Source organism: Oncorhynchus keta, unplaced genomic scaffold, assembly GCF_023373465.1.
Source record: "Oncorhynchus keta strain PuntledgeMale-10-30-2019 unplaced genomic scaffold, Oket_V2 Un_contig_398_pilon_pilon, whole genome shotgun sequence".
NCBI lineage: Eukaryota > Metazoa > Chordata > Actinopteri > Salmoniformes > Salmonidae > Oncorhynchus > Oncorhynchus keta.
In genome coordinates this window covers 185,001-191,735 of record NW_026287545.1, presented here as the reverse complement: position 1 = coordinate 191,735, position 6,735 = coordinate 185,001, and the positions used below count along the sequence as shown (strand labels likewise).

Here is a 6,735-nt window from a genome sequence, read left to right as displayed (position 1 = left end):
ATAGGTCTAGAAGGATGAGAGCAGAGGAGAGAGAGTTAGCTTTAGCAGTGCGGAGCGCTTTGTAGTGTATTGTAGTAACCCTCAACTGTATTTAATGGTGTTATGTAGTTGTGTTGTCATGTTGTATTGTAGTAACCCTCAACTGTATTTAATGGTGTTATGTAGTTGTGTTGTCATGTTGTATTGTAGTAACCCTCAACTGTATTTAATGGTGTTATGTAGTTGTGTTGTCATGTTGTATTGTAGTAACCCTCAACTGTATTTAATGGTGTTATGTAGTTGTGTTGTCATGTTGTATTGTAGTAACCCTCAACTGTATTTAATGGTGTTATGTAGTTGTGTTGTCATATTGTATTGTAGTAACCCTCAACTGTATTTAATGGTGTTATGTAGTTGTGTTGTCATGTTGTATTGTAGTAACCCTCAACTGTATTTAATGGTGTTATGTAGTTGTATTTAATGGTGTTATGTAGTTGTGTTGTCATGTTGTATTGTAGTAACCCTCAACTGTATTTAATGGTGTTATGTAGTTGTGTTGTCATGTTGTATTGTAGTAACCCTCAACTGTATTTAATGGTGTTATGTAGTTGTATTTAATGGTGTTATGTAGTTGTGTTGTCATGTTGTATTGTAGTAACCCTCAACTGTATTTAATGGTGTTATGTAGTTGTGTTGTCATGTTGTATTGTAGTAACCCTCAACTGTATTTAATGGTGTTATGTAGTTGTGTTGTCATGTTGTATTGTAGTAACCCTCAACTGTATTTAATGGTGTTATGTAGTTGTATTTAATGGTGTTATGTAGTTGTGTTGTCATGTTGTATTGTAGTAACCCTCAACTGCATTTAATGGTGTTATGTAGTTGTGTTGTCATGTAGTATTGTAGTAACCCTCAACTGTATTTAATGGTGTTATGTAGTTGTGTTGTCATGTTGTATTGTAGTAACCCTCAACTGTATTTAATGGTGTTATGTAGTTGTGTTGTCATGTTGTATTGTAGTAACCCTCAACTGTATTTAATGGTGTTATGTAGTTGTGTTGTCATGTTGTGAATGTTGTATTGTAGTAGGCCTAACCCTCAACATATTCTGGTGATAGAGAGAGACACAGACAAGACACAGAGACAGCAACAGAGGAATAGGATATGACGGAGAGAGACACCAAACAAGACACAGAGACAGCAACAGAATAGGATATGATGGAGACACCAGACAAGACACAGAGACAGCAACAGAGGACACAGAGAAAGTGATGGAGAGAGACAGAAGAATAGAGTTTCAGACAGTTGTAGAATGTATGCCAAGGCACATTGTAAGAGCTATAAAGAGAGAGGGAGGGAGAGAGAACAGGCAGAACCTGATATGTAATTGAGCAGAGCAAATGAAAGTAACTTTTGACGACCTGATGATCATTCAGACTCTGTTTCTATTGAGAGATAAAAGGTAAGACAACAATTGTTATGTGTATTAATATAGTTGATGATATTGTTATGTGTATTCATATAGTTGATGATATTGTAATGTGTATTCATATAGTTGATGATATTGTTATGTGTACTCATATAGTTGATGATATTGTTATGTGTATTCATATAGTTGATGATATTGTTATGTGTGTTCATATAGTTGATGATATTGTTATGTGTATTCATATAGTTGATGATATTGTTATGTGTATTCATATAGTTGATGATATTTCTGGTGGACAGTGTTATAATAGTCCTACTCTCCTTAAAATGTTTTCAATATAAATTAGATGAATTTGTTCTGTGCCCATCTGTGTGCCCCAGGGTGATCGCTCCTACACTATCTAGAATCTAAAAGGGTACTTTGACTGTCCCCATAGGAGAGCCCTTTGTAGAACCCTTTTTGGTACTAGGTAGATAGATCCCTTTTGGGTTCCATGAAGAACTCTTTCCACAGAAGGTTCAACATAGAAGCCTGGAGAATTCTACCTGGAACCCAAAAGCGTTCTCCTATGGTGACAGCCAGAGGACCTGTTTGGAACCCTTTACTCTAAGAGTGTACTGCATCATAGGTCTATAGACCAGGGTGATCTCCTACTGTATCATAGGTCTATAGACCAGGGTGATCTCCTACTGTATCATAGGTCTATAGACCGGGGTGATCTCCTACTGTATCATAGGTCTATAGACCAGGGTGATCTCCTACTGCATCATAGGTCTATAGACCAGGGTGATCTCCTACTGTATCATAGGTCTATAGACCAGGGTGATCTCCTACTGTATCATAGGTCTATAGACCAGGGTGATCTCCTACTGTATCATAGGTCTATAGACCAGGGTGATCTACTGTATCATAGGTCTATAGACCAGGGTGATCTCCTACTGTATCATAGGTCTATAGACCAGGGTGATCTCCTACTGTATCATAGGTCTATAGACCAGGGTGATCTCCTACTGTATCATAGGTCTATAGACCAGGGTGATCTCCTACTGTATCATAGGTCTATAGACCAGGGTGATCTCCTACTGTATCATAGGTCTATAGACCAGGGTGATCTCCTACTGTATCATAGGTCTATAGACCAGGGTGATCTCCTACTGTATCATAGGTCTATAGACCAGGGTGATCTCCTACTGTATCATAGGTCTATAGACCAGGGTGATCTCCTACTGTATCATAGGTCTATAGACCAGGGTGATCTACTGTATCATAGGTCTATAGACCAGGGTGATCTCCTACTGTATCATAGGTCTATAGACCAGGGTGATCTCCTACTGTATCATAGGTCTATAGACCAGGGTGATCTCCTACTGTATCATAGGTCTATAGACCAGGGTGATCTCCTACTGTATCATAGGTCTATAGACCAGGGTGATCTCCTACTGTATCATAGGTCTATAGACCAGGGTGATCTCCTACTGTATAATAGGTCTATAGACCAGGGTGATCTCCTACTGTATCATAGGTCTATAGACCAGGGTGATCTCCTACTGTATCATAGGTCTATAGACCAGGGTGATCTCCTACTGTATCATAGGTCTATAGACCAGGGTGATCTCCTACTGTATCATAGGTCTATAGACCAGGGTGATCTCCTACTGTATAATAGGTCTATAGACCAGGGTGATCTCCTACTGTATCATAGGTCTATAGACCAGGGTGATCTCCTACTGTATCATAGGTCTATAGACCAGGGTGATCTCCTACTGTATCATAGGTCTATAGACCAGGGTGATCTACTGTATCATAGGTCTATAGACCAGGGTGATCTCCTACTGTATCATAGGTCTATAGACCAGGGTGATCTCCTACTGTATCATAGGTCTATAGACCAGGGTGATCTCCTACTGTATCATAGGTCTATAGACCAGGGTGATCTCCTACTGTATCATAGGTCTATAGACCAGGGTGATCTCCTACTGTATCATAGGTCTATAGACCAGGGTGATCTCCTACTGTATCATAGGTCTATAGACCAGGGTGATCTCCTACTGTATCATAGGTCTATAGACCAGGGTGATCTCCTACTGTATCATAGGTCTATAGACCAGGGTGATCTCCTACTGTATCATAGGTCTATAGACCAGGGTGATCTCCTACTATATCATAGGTCTATAGACCAGGGTGATCTCCTACTGTATCATAGGTCTATAGACCAGGGTGATCTCCTACTGTATCATAGGTCTATAGACCAGGGTGATCTCCTACTGTATCATAGGTCTATAGACCAGGGTGATCTCCTACTGTATCATAGGTCTATAGACCAGGGTGATCTCCTACTGTATCATAGGTCTATAGACTTGTCTTCTCAAAACAGGCTTAAAACACAACAATCAACAAACAAACCTTTTCTCATTCTAATCTGCTGTTAATGCTTTTCACTGAGGAAGGTTTGTTGTGTGAAAGAGACAAATAAATATTGTGGAGAGACTAACAACAAATTCCACTTCCTCAAAACAGTTTAAGTGTATTCATTAGTGCCCCTGTAGCAAAACGTTTGGCGACAGAAACCGTTTAGGTCACGTTGTACAGCTTTTGGAGTAAACTGTTTATGTTTTAAGCAACATTTTAAAACTGTTGGCTGTGGAGTAAACTAATGAATACAACCCAGGTTGTTGCCTACGACTCGGCATGTTGATACCTGCCTGATGCTGAAACCTGAACGTACCCTGAGGGGTAAACTATGATACTAGCCAGATGTCTTGACATGTTCTGGTTGTGAATTCAGGCTAAAAGGGGAGAATCCTGACACTAATACTGGGTTAACTTTGTTTATACTGATACTGGGTTAACCCTATTGATAGTGATCCTGGGTTAACACTATTTATACTGATCAGTATCAATAGTGTTAACCCAGTGTCAGTATAAATAGTGTTAACCCAGTATCAGCATAAATAGTAAGGTTAGGTCTAGGCTACCTACAAACTATTATAAGGTTAGGTCTAGGCTACCTACAAACTATTATAAGGTTAGGTCTAGGCTACCTACAAACTATTATAAGGTTAGGTCTAGGCTACCTACAAACTATTATAAGGTTAGGTCTAGGCTACCTACAAACTATTATAAGGTTAGGTCTAGGCTACCTGCAAACTATTATAAGGTTAGGTCTAGGCTACCTACAAACTATTATAAGGTTAGGTCTAGGCTACCTACAAGGTTAGGTCTAGGCTACCTACAAACTACTATAAGGTTAGGTCTAGGCTACCAACAAACTACTATAAGGTTAGGTCTAGGCTACCTACAAACTATTATAAGGTTAGGTCTAGGCTACCAACAAACTACTATAAGGTTAGGTCTAGGCCTAGGCTACCTACAAGGTTAGGTCTAGGCTACCTACAAACTATTATAAGGTTAGGTCTAGGCTACCTACAAACTACTATAAGGTCAGGTCTAGGCTACCTACAAACTATTATAAGGTTAGGTCTAGGTTACTTACAAACTATTACAAGGTTAGGTCTAGGCTACCAACAAACTACTATAAGGTCAGGTCTAGGCTACCTACAAACTATTATAAGGTTAGGTCTAGGCTACCTACAAACTATTATAAGGTTAGGTCTAGGTTACTTACAAACTATTATAAGGTTAGGTCTAGGCTACCTACAAACTATTATAAGGTTAGGTCTAGGTTACCTACAAACTATTATAAGGTTAGGTCTAGGCTACCTACAAACTATTATAAGGTTAGGTCTAGGCTACCTGCAAACTATTATAAGGTTAGGTCTAGGTTACCTACAAACTATTATAAGGTTAGGTCTAGGCTACCTACAAACTATTATAAGGTTAGGTCTAGGCTACCTACAAACTATTATAAGGTTAGGTCTAGGTTACCTACAGACTATTATAAGGTTAGGTCTAGGTTACCCGCTCAGCCCAGTCAAAACTGTTCGCTGCTCTGGCCCCCCAATAGTGGAACAAACTCCCTCACGACGCCAGGACAGCGGAGTCAATCACCACCTTCCGGAGACACCTGAAACCCCACCTCTTTAAGGAATACCTAGGATAGGATAAGTAATCCTTCTCACCCCCCCCCCCTTTTAAGATTTAGATGCACTATTGTAAAGTGGCTGTTCCACTGGATGTCATAAGGTGAATGCACCAATTTGTAAGTCGCTCTGGATAAGAGCGTCTGCTAAATGACTTAAATGTAAATGTAAATGTTACCTACAAACTATTACAAGGTTAGGTCTAGGTTACCTACAAACTATTATAAGGTTAGGTCTAGGCTACCTGCAAACTATTATAAGGTTAGGTCTAGGCTACCTGCAAACTATTATAAGGTTAGGTCTAGGCTACCTACAAACTATTATAAGGTTAGGTCTAGGTTACCTACAAACTATTATAAGGTTAGGTCTAGGCTACCTACAAACTATTATAAGGTTAGGTCTAGGCTACCTACAAACTATTATAAGGTTAGGTCTAGGCTACCTACAAACTATTATAAGGTTAGGTCTAGGCTACCTGCAAACTATTATAAGGTTAGGTCTAGGCTACCTACAAACTATTATAAGGTTAGGTCTAGGTTAGATACAAACTATTATAAGGTTAGGTCTAGGTTACCTACAAACTATTATAAGGTTAGGTCTAGGTTACCTACAAACTATTATAAGGTTAGGTCTAGGCTACCTACAAACTATTATAAGGTTAGGTCTAGGCTACCTACAAACTATTATAAGGTTAGGTCTAGGCTACCTACAAACTATTATAAGGTTAGGTCTAGGCTACCAACAAACTACTATAAGGTTAGGTCTAGGCCTAGGCTACCTACAAGGTTAGGTCTAGGCTACCTACAAACTATTATAAGGTTAGGTCTAGGCTACCTACAAACTACTATAAGGTCAGGTCTAGGTTACTTACAAACTATTATAAGGTTAGGTCTAGGCTACCTGCAAACTATTATAAGGTTAGGTCTAGGCTACCTACAAACTATTATAAGGTTAGGTCTAGGCTACCTACAAACTACTATAAGGTTAGGTCTAGGCTACCTACAAACTATTATAAGGTTAGGTCTAGGTTACCTACAAACTATTATAAGGTTAGGTCTAGGCTACCTGCAAACTATTATAAGGTTAGGTCTAGGCTACCTACAAACTACTATAAGGTCAGGTCTAGGCTACCTACAAACTATTATAAGGTTAGGTCTAGGTTACTTACAAACTATTACAAGGTTAGGTCTAGGCTACCAACAAACTACTATAAGGTCAGGTCTAGGCTACCTACAAACTATTATAAGGTTAGGTCTAGGTTACTTACAAACTATTATAAGGTTAGGT

At 39.1% G+C, this 6,735-nt stretch overlaps 1 protein-coding gene across 1 annotated transcript in view; it reads left to right on the top strand.

Moving 5' to 3' along the window:
- Nucleotides 1–1,334: 1,334 nt before the first annotated feature.
- The window catches only part of LOC127924401 (NACHT, LRR and PYD domains-containing protein 12-like), a 37,522-nt gene continuing 32,121 nt past the window's right edge, over nt 1,335–6,735 (top strand). Inside the window, 1 exon segment of the mRNA XM_052509145.1 lies at nt 1,335–1,441. The gene's annotated coding sequence lies outside the window, so the exon portion shown is untranslated.